We start from the raw sequence: 12,078 nt of genomic DNA on the forward strand, positions 1-12,078 counted from the left end.
GTGTCTAGCTCTATGGACCCAAAATTACGTCCCCTGCTGGAACCAAATCAATCACTATGCTCCCGACACAGTAACATTTTGAAGAGAAAATCCTCAAAATTCAGTCTAATTTGTCAGGGGTGAACAATGCCTAACAAGGGTGGTTATAGGGAGGATTCAACTGTTCCGATATCATCTGTGATATTTTCAATATTTCTGGCTCCACCTTTAGAAGATGTGATGACCTCTTTCGAGAATTGTAGGTCAGAAACCCCAATTGATGACATTCCTCCTCACATCTTGAAGTCCATTGCGGATATTATTGCTCCGATATATCATGAACTGTTTGCCATCCTTCATTTTGGTGTTCTAACCGATGAATGGAAAAAAGCTAATTTGATTCCTCTACCTAAAAAGGCTAATGCTGATCCCGAGTCCTTAGCTAATTTTAGACCAGTCTTGCTGCTTCCAGTAGCTTCAAAGGTGTTGGAGAAGTTGCAGAACCAGCAACTTACCACCTTTATGTCCAATAACAACTTACTCCACCCTCCTCAATTAGGGTTCAGAGTCTGCCACAGCACTGAGACCACATTACTAGAGTTTCAGACTTGTCCATTAAGTTTAGTTTGGATTCTGGCCTCAATGTGACTCTGGTACTGTTGGAACTGTCAGCGGCAGTCACAACTGTTGATCATAATATCCTGCTGCACAGGTTAAAACATCTGGGAGTTACAGGCTCTGCACAAAGCTGGCTTCTTTCTTCATGGATATGAGCAGGTGGTTTGGATGAAAACGTATGCCTCAATAGCCAAAAGGTTGAAGTGGGGCGGGGGGGGGGGGGGGCAGCAGAGTTCCTCCCTAAGTACCACACACTTCAACATCTTTACATCTTGGCGTATCCTTTAACATCAAGATCATCTCATGCACAGATGGTACCTAACTCCCGCTCATGTACGATGGAGATCCCACAAAGGCAAGGGTGGCATTTATGCTGTATGTTGGCACTGCTCAATTGGCTGAAGGTCAATAGATTGCAGTGCAACCCAGACAAGACATAAATCTTATTGTTTGGGCAGGATCACCTTCAGGGCTGGGTTACTGCCTGGCCCAACAGTGTTACCGCTGCCCCCTGCGAGACGTTCTTGTACTTGCTTCCTCATGAGGCCCAAGTCACTGTCGTCAGGGCACTGATTTTATCTGGGTTGGATTACGCCAATGCCCTGGAACTAGATTGCCCAGAATAGCTGATCCAACGCTACAAATTATGCAGAATATTGCAGTCCGGTAACTAAATAAAATTCTGCAATGCACTTCAGTGTCATTATTTTAAGAAAGACGTCATTGGCTGCCAGTTCGACAAAGCATAATGTATAAGGCACGGACCCTAATGTGCCAACAGGGGGCCATTATACCTCAATGAACGCATTAGAGCATACAGTCCGGGAAGGCCACTGTGTTCTAGCTTTGCAGGACTCATTATGGTTCACTTTCTTTTGAGCAGAGGGTGGCTTTTCCTTTGCTGTTAAAGCAGCAGGCCTGTGGAATAAGGTGCATGCACACTTTAGATTCATTGTTGCGGAAGCAAAATTTGAAAAAGAACTGAAAACTTTCCTACTTAGACCTCTGTGGTGTTTGAGGTTTGGTGGTTCTCTGCCTTGCTCCTTTAGGGGACTTAAAAGCTATTTGTCAAGGTTCTCCCTACATCTGAGTACTCCCTGGGGGCAGGGTGTGGTGTCAGGAAGAGACAAGGCATGGGTGCGCTACATGCATTGGCAGTGAATAGCACCGAATGGTGTGTTTGGTACAGTGGGGCCTGATTCTCACATTGATTAACATGGGGGACCAGAGGAAAGGGTTTTGAGCTGTATTTACCGGTTAGAGGAGGCAGACCCGGACGCAGAGGTCAGACCCGGGACCAGGGTTCAATCCCCGACGCGGCAGGGTCATGAGCTCAAAATGTCCACGGACTCGACAATTCTCGCCTCGGTGCCTACTCAAATCTGGGGCTCACACTCTGCAACTCTGGGCAATAGCTTGCTTAATCTCCACTACGGCCCCACCGCGATGGGATGCCTGGCTTTCACCTTGGGGATGCCCAGTAGGGGTTATCTCACAGGGAAAAGCCAGGACGGGTTCCCAAAGCAAGCGCCTTGAGACCTTACGGTGAAAGGCGCTATATAAGAACGTATGATTATTTAGGATTTACTACAGGCAGAAAAGTATCAGTATAGTGTTTGATATCGAGGGGTTAGTAATAGCAAATTCTCTCTGGTCGTGCAACATTACTAATGGGGAAATGCCACTTTGGGAAAGTGGGTATTTCTGTGCTAGTGGCTCTGTGTGCCTGTCAGCCTGTCTCCAATACACATCTGGGTGCTAGGGGGTACAGCTACATCTGCGCATTCCTGATAGAAGGTGTGAGAACATGCCTCTTTTGACATGGTTAGCCCCCCAAATTTTGCTTGAAAATGATGTGGTTCTGATTGTAGTGCAGAGGGTCCCTCCCAACCAGGTCCACTGTGCCAGTTCTCCTTCCCTAAAACTGTACCATTATTGGCTTCAGCTCCCCGTAAGTCCTTAGTAAATGGTACCCTTGGTACCTAGGGCATGGGGACTGCAGAGAGTGCCCTACGGACCCCTCACCAAGGCCATGCAACTGCAGCTTGCATGCCTTGGTGCAGTGAAAAACAACAAAGTTGACATGGCACACTGCCTGTGTGCCATGTCTAACAACACTGTCTGAGGTATAGGTAAGTCACCCCTCTAGCAGTCCTTACCAGTACTAAGGCATGATGTACCTTAATTCAGGTGTGGGCATATCTCCATGAGCAGATATGCCTCTACAATATTTGAGTATATTCTTTAACATTGTAAGTGCCAGGGAAGCTATAAAGAGTACATGGGCTGTAAACTCAACAACTTGAGTTCCCCAGCACCATGATGGCTTCAATGAGTCCAGGAGTGTTTGGTACACCCCTCTTAATAAACCCACACTGATGCAAGTGCTGGATTTATTAAAACATATAGTCAAAGGGCACCTTAGAGGTGCCCACAAAAACACTTACTGACCAAGGTGTGGTCTCTGACTAGCTTTAGGCAGCCTGCTACCACCAGACATGTTTCTGGACCCTGGGTCGAGAGCCACTGCTCTATAATGCCAAAAACAAAGCGTATCCTGGGCGGAGGTGTCACACCTCCTCCCCCCGGAGGCGACAGTGCTCGAGAGGAAAGCTTCCAAGGCCTGCCACCTTTCAATTCAATTCAATTACCATGTATAAAATAAGTAGAATAAAATATCATTCATACAGTGCACATCATGTGCCGGGCACGAACAGCAGTTTTCAGGAAAGCGCCCACTCAAAATATCAATTCATCATCTTCCAAATTAAGGATAATGCTATAAGTGGCTTCAAAATGAACATGTGAATGTTTTTTTTTAAAAAAAGGTGTTACAAACCATTAGGTGTTCTGTATGTAAAACTTGCAAAAGAATAAGAAACGTAATGTGGTTTGCCCAGTATGGCCATCACACGGACATGGTATAGGATTGAGATTAGCATGAAAGCCAGAGAAAAACATAATAAAAATTTCACTGTGCCGACCCTTAGATGAAAAAATGAGTCCCCGCTCCCAACAGCCCATAGATTTAGTAAGATAATTGACAAACTGATAATTTGTGTTCTTAAAAGGCAAAATAGTGGCTACAGTTGGTTTCCTGGACTCCCTATCAAGCCTATCCTTGTTATAATGCATATAAAGTGCTGACCGAAGAACTTTTTTACTTACAGTAGCTGTCTCATGTGGGCTCTCAAACCCTGCTTAAACTCGATCTCACCCCAACTTGCCATGGGATATCCATTCCCTTCTCACACTTGAGGCAATCTATTATATTGTCTCTTGTGAGAGTTGCTACTGGGGTTTTCCAAATGGCTAGACAAAGTAAAGCAGGGCGAGCTTTTATATAGTCTTCAATATAGTATAGATTTAATTCACTATGACAAACATATTGAGACGTGGAGATAGGGGCTGATGGAAGACAAGAATCTTTGTTGTAAAAGAACCCTCAATGAAGAAAGCAGGACTCTCAGACTAACAGAACAGAAATGGAGACAACATTCATCCTCCACCCACCGAAAACTACTAAAACAGGCCATACATGCCTACAGTAAAAGTATTCTAAAATCAAAAAAAGACTTCTTCAGAAGAGAATTGGATAATGCAAAAAACATACTGAGAAAAATCATCGAACTATTAAAAGACCAATCTAACAAAACTGCAAAATCATCTCTAAAAGCAATAAAAATCCGAAATCAGTTGTGAAGAATTCTTTATCCTTCTTTACAGCCTAAGCCAATTTCCTGGAGATCAAGCTCAAGAATGCCACGGAGACCCCCTCGATTCAAAAGTTCACTTCAACAAAGCTTCAGTTTCAACCAGTATAGGCAATGCCCAAAAATAATGCTCTCTGGTCAGAACTAAAGTATTATGACCAGAAAGATATTGCCAAAACCCTTTTGACCATAAAACCATTTCAATGAGCCACTTCCCCCAAAATGTTGGTCTAAGATCAACCACTTGCTCATCCCCTCGTGGACCAAGTTTATTAATGCTTCGCTATTGCAAGGTTCATTACCAGACTGCCTCCAATTGGGGCAAGTTATTCCCAAAAAAACCTACAGAGAACCTCCCAGACCCTAATAACTTTCGACCGGTAACAAACATTTTCCAGCTAGCCAAAGTCCTGGAAAAATGTGGTCAACAACAACTTAGCCAACACACTTCTAAATTCAAACTTCTGACCGACTGCCAATCGGCGTTCAGACCAAAGCACAGTATCGAAACAGCAATTCTTCACGTAGTGGCTGACGCTCTTCTTGCCCTAGACCGCAATGAACCTTGTCTCCTAATACTGCTCGACCTCTCGTCTGCGTTTGACACGGTAAACCATGTCAAAATTCTAGATCAGCTGGAGGAAAGGATGGCATTATCTGGCAGAGTCCTAGAATGGTTAGATCCTTCCTAAAAAACAGATCGCAAAGGTTCAAGGTGAACCAAATACTATCAGCATCAACCCCTAATCTTATTGGAGTTACACAGGTATCAACACTATCCCCATCTCTATTCAGTCTTTATGTACAACCTCTAACAGAAATTTTAGAGCAGGCAAACATCTCCTTTCACATGTATGCAGATGACACACAGCTATATATCAAGATTACTTTGTTGGAAGAGATCAACATTATGTACCTAGCATTGAAAAAGATCTTTCATTAGCTAACTAATAATCATCTCAAGCTAAACCCGCATAAAACAGAAAAAAGCTCAGCGAGGATATTGGAATGGAACAAGTTGATCACTGCGGTAACTGTTCTCCAAAGATAGCGGACTCAGCCAAGTCTTTTGGAATCACACTAGATAAGAACCTGAACATGCAATCCCACATTAGTACGATGGCTAAAACTGCCCGGTTCCATCTGAGTTATCTTAGAAAACGTAAACCTTTCATTTCTGCATCAGACCTCAAAACGTCAGTCTAGGCATTGGTCATCTCGAGGATTGAGTACAGATGCACAACTTTATCAGGACCACACAAGATTTCAAAAGCTCCACTAAAGGCCTGTCTCAATGTGGCCACAAGACTCATAATAGCCGCCAGAAAGTTTGACACATCACCCCACATCTGAAAGCGCTTAACTGGCTTTCTTACAAGGCCAGAATCCAGCTAAAGATGGCATGTATCACACACTAAGCGATACACTACAAAACGCCACTATAACTAGCCTAGAAAATCACATTGTTAGGAGGCAGCAGATGCTCTCGGAGCAATGGAGACCTCTTACTGAAACCTGCCCTCTTCCGTAAGAAGAGAACTTATGACAAAGCATTCTCTGGCATTGCACTAAGAATCTGGAACTCACTCCCCCCGAGCATCAGAAAGATCTGGCCCACAGCAGTTTTCAAAAAAGAAGCTAAGACTTTTCCTATAAGCAAGTTCCTACCATAAATAACAAAAGTCCAGACACAGTTATGATACCTTCTAGATCACAGGCTATGTTAACACAGATAGATCCCTAGTAATCTTTCGGACATGTATGTATGTTTGTAGTAAGCACAAATGGCCCAATCTGATTATTCTCAATTGTTTCTGTTATCTAAAGGTTTGTGCCAAACCTGCCATCGAAAGTTCTTGGTTATGGAATTGTGAAGCGCTCTGATACCCTAATAGGGTCATGTCCGCACTATATAAAACACAGATTAAAATAAAACGGGCTCCTAGGATTTTCTTTTAAAGCCTATTCTCATACTGTATGTTACAATTCTTTGAGGAGCCCCATACCTCACCGCCATAGGTTGACGTAGGTATACACTGAGATTTCAATTATTTTAAATAGCTAGAATAGCTCCTGACCTCCTGGGTTGGAGGAGACTAAGAACCAAATTAATGGCTTAAGAAAATGTATTTCTACAATGTACAATATGATCAGACCATGCACCGTTAGCAGCAAAAACCAGCTCCAGGTAGGTAGAAGTGCTTGTGCATAGTAAATTTTGGTTACCCACAGAGATGATGCTTAGAGAGTGCTTTCTCTGCCCACAAGCCATTATAAAAGACTTTTTAAGATTAGTGCATAAGCCTAAAGAGGCCATTAAATTATAAAAAACCTGCACTAAAAGGGGCAGGGCATTAGGTGTGCAACCCATTAATACTGCTTCATCAGCATACAATAGGTATGGGAGTATATGACCATTAACTCTCGGGACATCATTATTGAGTGATGTCATGGATGTGTGTAAGTTGTTAATTTGTAAGATAAAAGTAACGGGGTCAAAACGCAACACTGCCTGACACCTCTACAAACTCTGATGTCATTAGAGACCGCCCCACCTAAGTTGATCCTGACCCAAGCATTGAATTCCCCATGCAGATATGCTAAAAAGTGTACCAAAACATCATCAAACCCATATTCCAATAAAATGGTCCATAGTCGTGACCTGCTAACATAATAAAAGGCTGAGGTCAAGTCCATGAAGGCCAAATATATTTGTGACCGCTGCACAATAGTATACTTCCCGATTATTAGGTTAAGGTTTAGGCATTGTTCAATAATTCCTACCTTACTCCTGAAACCAAGTTGACAGGGTTGTAGTATAGAGTTCTCTTCAGTCCAGATTTTAATCTTATTGTATAGAACACTCCCTAAAATTTTCATGGTGATATAAATCATTTAAATAGGTCTGTAACAACATGGTTGGGAGAGGTCACCCTTTTTAAAAATAGGAACAATAATATTGGTTGACCAGGTGCTTGGTAACGGGACAATGTTTCGATTATTAAAAACATTTAGCAAAAGCGAAACCAAAGAAATCAGGTTTATGCTTGATGAGGTCAATAGGTAGCCCATCGGGGCCTGGAGCTTTATTAACCAGACTCTGGTGTATAGCTTCCTAAACTTCAGAAATGTATATGGATATCCTTGTAGGGGCTGGGAAAAAAACAATCATTGTCATGTGTGGGGGCTGTATATATCATAGAAAAGTGACCTTCCCAAGCCTCGCTGGTTATATTACAACTGAAAGGTGTCAATGTTTGTCCCATTGAAAGTTTTTCCATTCTTTAAACTAGCAGCACTGGCAAGGGCATCCCATCGTTCATTTAGTAGTTCTTCCTTTCTCTGGGAGATAGCAACCTTACACTTCTTTCTTAACGACTGAATTGTAAGGTGACACCTTGGTTTAGTGGATAGAGCCATGCGTTACTGACTATTTATCTCTGAACACTCGCTGTTAAACCATCTAGGCCCATGGGGTGTAGTGACAATGGGTTTTATGTAATGCAAATTTTATAGCTTTGCAGAGTTTAATAAATGTGCTAATTACCTCAAGATTAGGTTCTTGCAATATCAGGGAGGAGTCGATAACTCTCAGATTTTCCTTGACTACCCTAAGGAACAGATCAGCGCTATTAACCCATTGCCACACAAATCTTAGTTTAACTGTTGAAGCTACCAAATTCCTAGTCCCTGCCTCTAAACATTGGTTTGAATAGATTATTATTATTAGCAAGGCCAGCAAAATCCTTAACATTACTCAAACCATGGGTTCTCTAATGCTCCATAAACTCCACTTCCCTTTGACAAGCTTGACCTCTTCTGCTGGGCTTGGGAATGGCAGTATCATCGTTGGGCAGCTTAGCGTTAAAATCACTAACCAGACAGATGCCAGCTGTTTTATCAGAACCATTCAAATCCTTTTAGGTGGTGACAAAGTCAAACAAATTAATACAATTTGCTTTAGGGGAGCTATGAAAATCGTTGTTATAAAAATTAAACAAAGAAAAAGATACACCCCCTTTTGTATTGTAACTTTTGGAATGTATCACTTTGGGTGTGTAAAACCTTAACGCTACCCCCTGCAGCAATGTTTCCCCATATTGAAAGGCCACCAAATGGATGACCAGATTTTGGAAATGAAGCTAGAACATTAAAACATTTGAACCCTTCCAAATATATGTCTTTAGTGGCCCAGGTTTTTTGGAACATTAGGATGTCCTGCTGCCTGACTAGCTCTGGCCAATCTGCTAGATCAATTTTAGATTGCAGGCCAGCAATGTTTCAACTGAGTATGTTCAGATCTTGATTATTACGAGCCTTAGGTGCGTTTATAGCAACTTGATTATTTATCTTGAATATATGTGATGGGAATATGGGTGTTTGATCGACCCCAACAGTCTGAGGGGACAGCAGTAGTCACTCCTGAGTATCTACGTCAGACAGTGCTGCAAATGTATTCTGAATGGCTAGGAGGACAGGGTCTTTAAAAGGCCATCTGGGGGTTGGTTTGAAGAAGTAGCCCAATGGTAATGTCACGTGGCCCATAGGGATATTGTCATGTTTCACTAACTTAGCATGAGCACGTTGCAGCTTGCTTGCTGCTTTTGCACATGTTACTACACAAATTAATTTTGCAATAATTTCAAAGACTGCTTTCATATGAGAACTCATCGCTGTCTTCACTCTCTGTATGTTCCTGGGATTTTGACTGAACATTATGTGCAAGGTTGAACAACAATGCCCCTTTTTATTTTGTTCTGGCAAGATCTTAGCCCTTAGACAAAACATACCGATGCAGCTGCTGATTGGACAGCGTACTTTAGTTTTTAGTGAGGTACATGAATAGGTCGCACACACTTGGAGAGGGACCTTTCCAGAGAGAAGAGCGAGACAGCATCTATGATGTAGATCTACCATCGATAGGCCTTAGCCTGGGGTCTGCTGACATAGTCCAGAGATCTTCTATTATATAATAATACTTCTTCTTAGCAAGGGGAGGGAGGTTATGCACTATTGTCTTTTTTCCATTGTCTTTCTATGATGACATTTCCCTTCATGCTATATGGACTAGCTGCTATGCTGACTGCATTTGTACTATGCATTTTCCGGCTTGTTTTGACATGTATGCTGTTTCGTGTCTCTGTCAGATCTTACTGTGGACAAGTACAAGAGTGTGAGTGAAAGGGTGTGTTTTGTTACGGCGATTCCTGAGAGATCTGGGAGGGTTGTGTTCTGGGGTATTGAATAATTTGTTTCCTCGTGGGTAAACAGGAGAGCAAGTGACACACTATAGCTAGTCGGTCCTGGGCTCATGGGCAGTAAGGTGGTAGGAAGACTCTGTCACTATACACCAAGGTCCCATATTCTTGGGTATATTACTGTGTTTGTGCAAAATCCATGCAACATGGCACCACCAATGTTTGGTCTGGTACATTTTCGCGCTTGTGCTTGTCCATAATACCCTCTCACTGGTTCTGGGAGACGTCCGTGGTGGAAGGGCTTAGCCTCCTACATTTGTGTTTTTTAGGTTTTTGAAGCTTGAAACTTTTTGTTACTTCTGTCTTAACCCGATTTTGCGCTACCGTTCTTTTAGTTTATCATTTTCTGTTTTTATTATGGCAGTCACCATTCCAGCACCTAACCGCACGACGGTTAAGACATTCTTGACTCAACGTGGGGTCCCCAATGCAGGGGCTAAGTTTATCTTTATTGTCGAGGCTGACGCAGCTCACTGCTTCAAGGTCTTTTTTTGTTAATTTTTATTTATAGATTCTTTTTTATTTAACAGTAGCATCATTATGCTCAATACATGACAGTGCATACATTTGTTCCTTAAGTTCCATAACAAATGGAGCTGTAAAAAATAGCATATTAGGAACTACATGACAGTTTACATTTGAGTGTCTGATTACCAAATTCTAGTAAAGTCTTGCCCTGGTCAACATACATGTTTACATTCCACACTGAAATCTCACGGGCGGTATGAGCTGTACTGGAGAGGGGGTTTGACTGTCTTATGAAAAGCAACTATGGTTGCTATTCTTTGGTCAAGAAGCAGATGTCCCTCTTCGCGTGCTTTCAAAAACATATCTAACTTTGATTTTGTCACCTTGGTCGCACATATTTTAAATAGTTTAAGGGACTTTGAGATCATTTACTCTTGCGTTACATTCCCGGCAGTGGATAGGAATGACAATTTGTTTCATGTATATGCATCAGCGGCAGTACCGTGGGCTTATCGCCCTTATGCATTACTTGAAGTTCCTCTGACGGCCTGGGAGCATCCACCATCTGGTTTAATGGCACCCCTCCTCCACTTGTTTCTGTGGTCCGTTTAGTCCCGTTATCAGTTGATAGGGCACTTGGCCCGTTTTGGTGGGGTTTACACCGCATCCAAATTACGTCAGCTACATACATCATTGATTCTTATACACAGAAGTGTCATACAGTTTATGTCGTACGCAATTCAAGTGGCTCCGGCTGGATCTGCTCCTCCTCCACCTGGACACAGAAGTGGCCTTGCCATAAGCCCTGTCGTTGTGAATTCAGTGATGGGCAAATGTCCTCAGAATAGAGATGATTTACCATATTGGCTGACAGTAAAAGTTGAGCAACTCAAAGCTATTTTTCAGCATCCTTCTCCTGTTGGGAAACACAGAATCCTAACAATGAGTTTACCTAGTGGTATTATTCCTGCTTTAGCTGACTGCACCACTTGGGGCATGGTATTTGCTTCAGCGTATACACTGTGCTTTGGCACCCCCTCCATAAGCGTTCTACTGAGCGTTCTAAAGAAGGTACAGGATGAAGACGGGGCTGGTCCAGCTCTGAAAATGGGGATAACATTTGTGGGAATGTTCCCTATTGTCACCGATATGATTCTGGCCAACATTAAAGGTGAGGCAGTTTGCTTACAAGTGCGCCAACGTCTATCGGCTGTGGTGGATGTAGACCGGCAGCGTCAGTTGACGATTATTATTGCGAAGGTGTATACCTCATTGGGACACAATAATTTGGGAGTAAGACCTTTTACTCAAGTAAAGAACAAGCTCCCTCCTGAGAAGGAGGTGTGTCCAGTCTTTCCTAAAAAGGCTTGGAACACAGAAGCCTGGTTCACGTGCTGGTTCACCATCACCTGACGCTTCTGAACGTAGATATGATTTGCTTGACGGCTCTAAAATTGAGCCACCTGGGAGGTGCCAGGTTACTGATCCTTGTTCTCCTCGTTCCTTTCAGGAATCATCTGGTCAACAGTTGGGTGGGGGTGGGAGACATGATCGCTGAGACAGCGAGTCTGTGCAAGCAAGATGGGCCCAGAGTGCCAGTTTGATATAAATGTCAAGCAGGGGGAACCATCTAAATATCGTACCCAATTTCAGAAGAAAAAAGTTGCCACTTTGACTGTAAAGTATGCCTCAGATGGTGGGAACCCTGCCCCTCAACAGGAGTTGGGTGTAACCCTCCTGGACAGCGCAGCGGAGCTTACCGTAGTATGGCAGACATTCCACCAGCATCTGGAGGCAAAAGCACCTGACACTTTTATTACAGTACAGACAGCTGAGACTCGAGTCGCTCCTCCAGATAGACTTTACAAAGTAACCCTCCAAGTTGAAGGTGATATTTAACGAACATTTAAGGCAGTGTTTTGGGAAAAACTCACTTTTTCTTATGACATTTTATTGGCAGAGGTTGATTGGTCTCCCCCTTTTGTTCTGGCTTCCTCTAGAGGGGAAGATTTTATTCTTCCCTGTTTTTCACAAAATGTTCT

Source organism: Lissotriton helveticus, chromosome 4_1, assembly GCF_964261635.1.
Source record: "Lissotriton helveticus chromosome 4_1, aLisHel1.1, whole genome shotgun sequence".
In the NCBI taxonomy this organism is placed as follows: domain Eukaryota; kingdom Metazoa; phylum Chordata; class Amphibia; order Caudata; family Salamandridae; genus Lissotriton; species Lissotriton helveticus.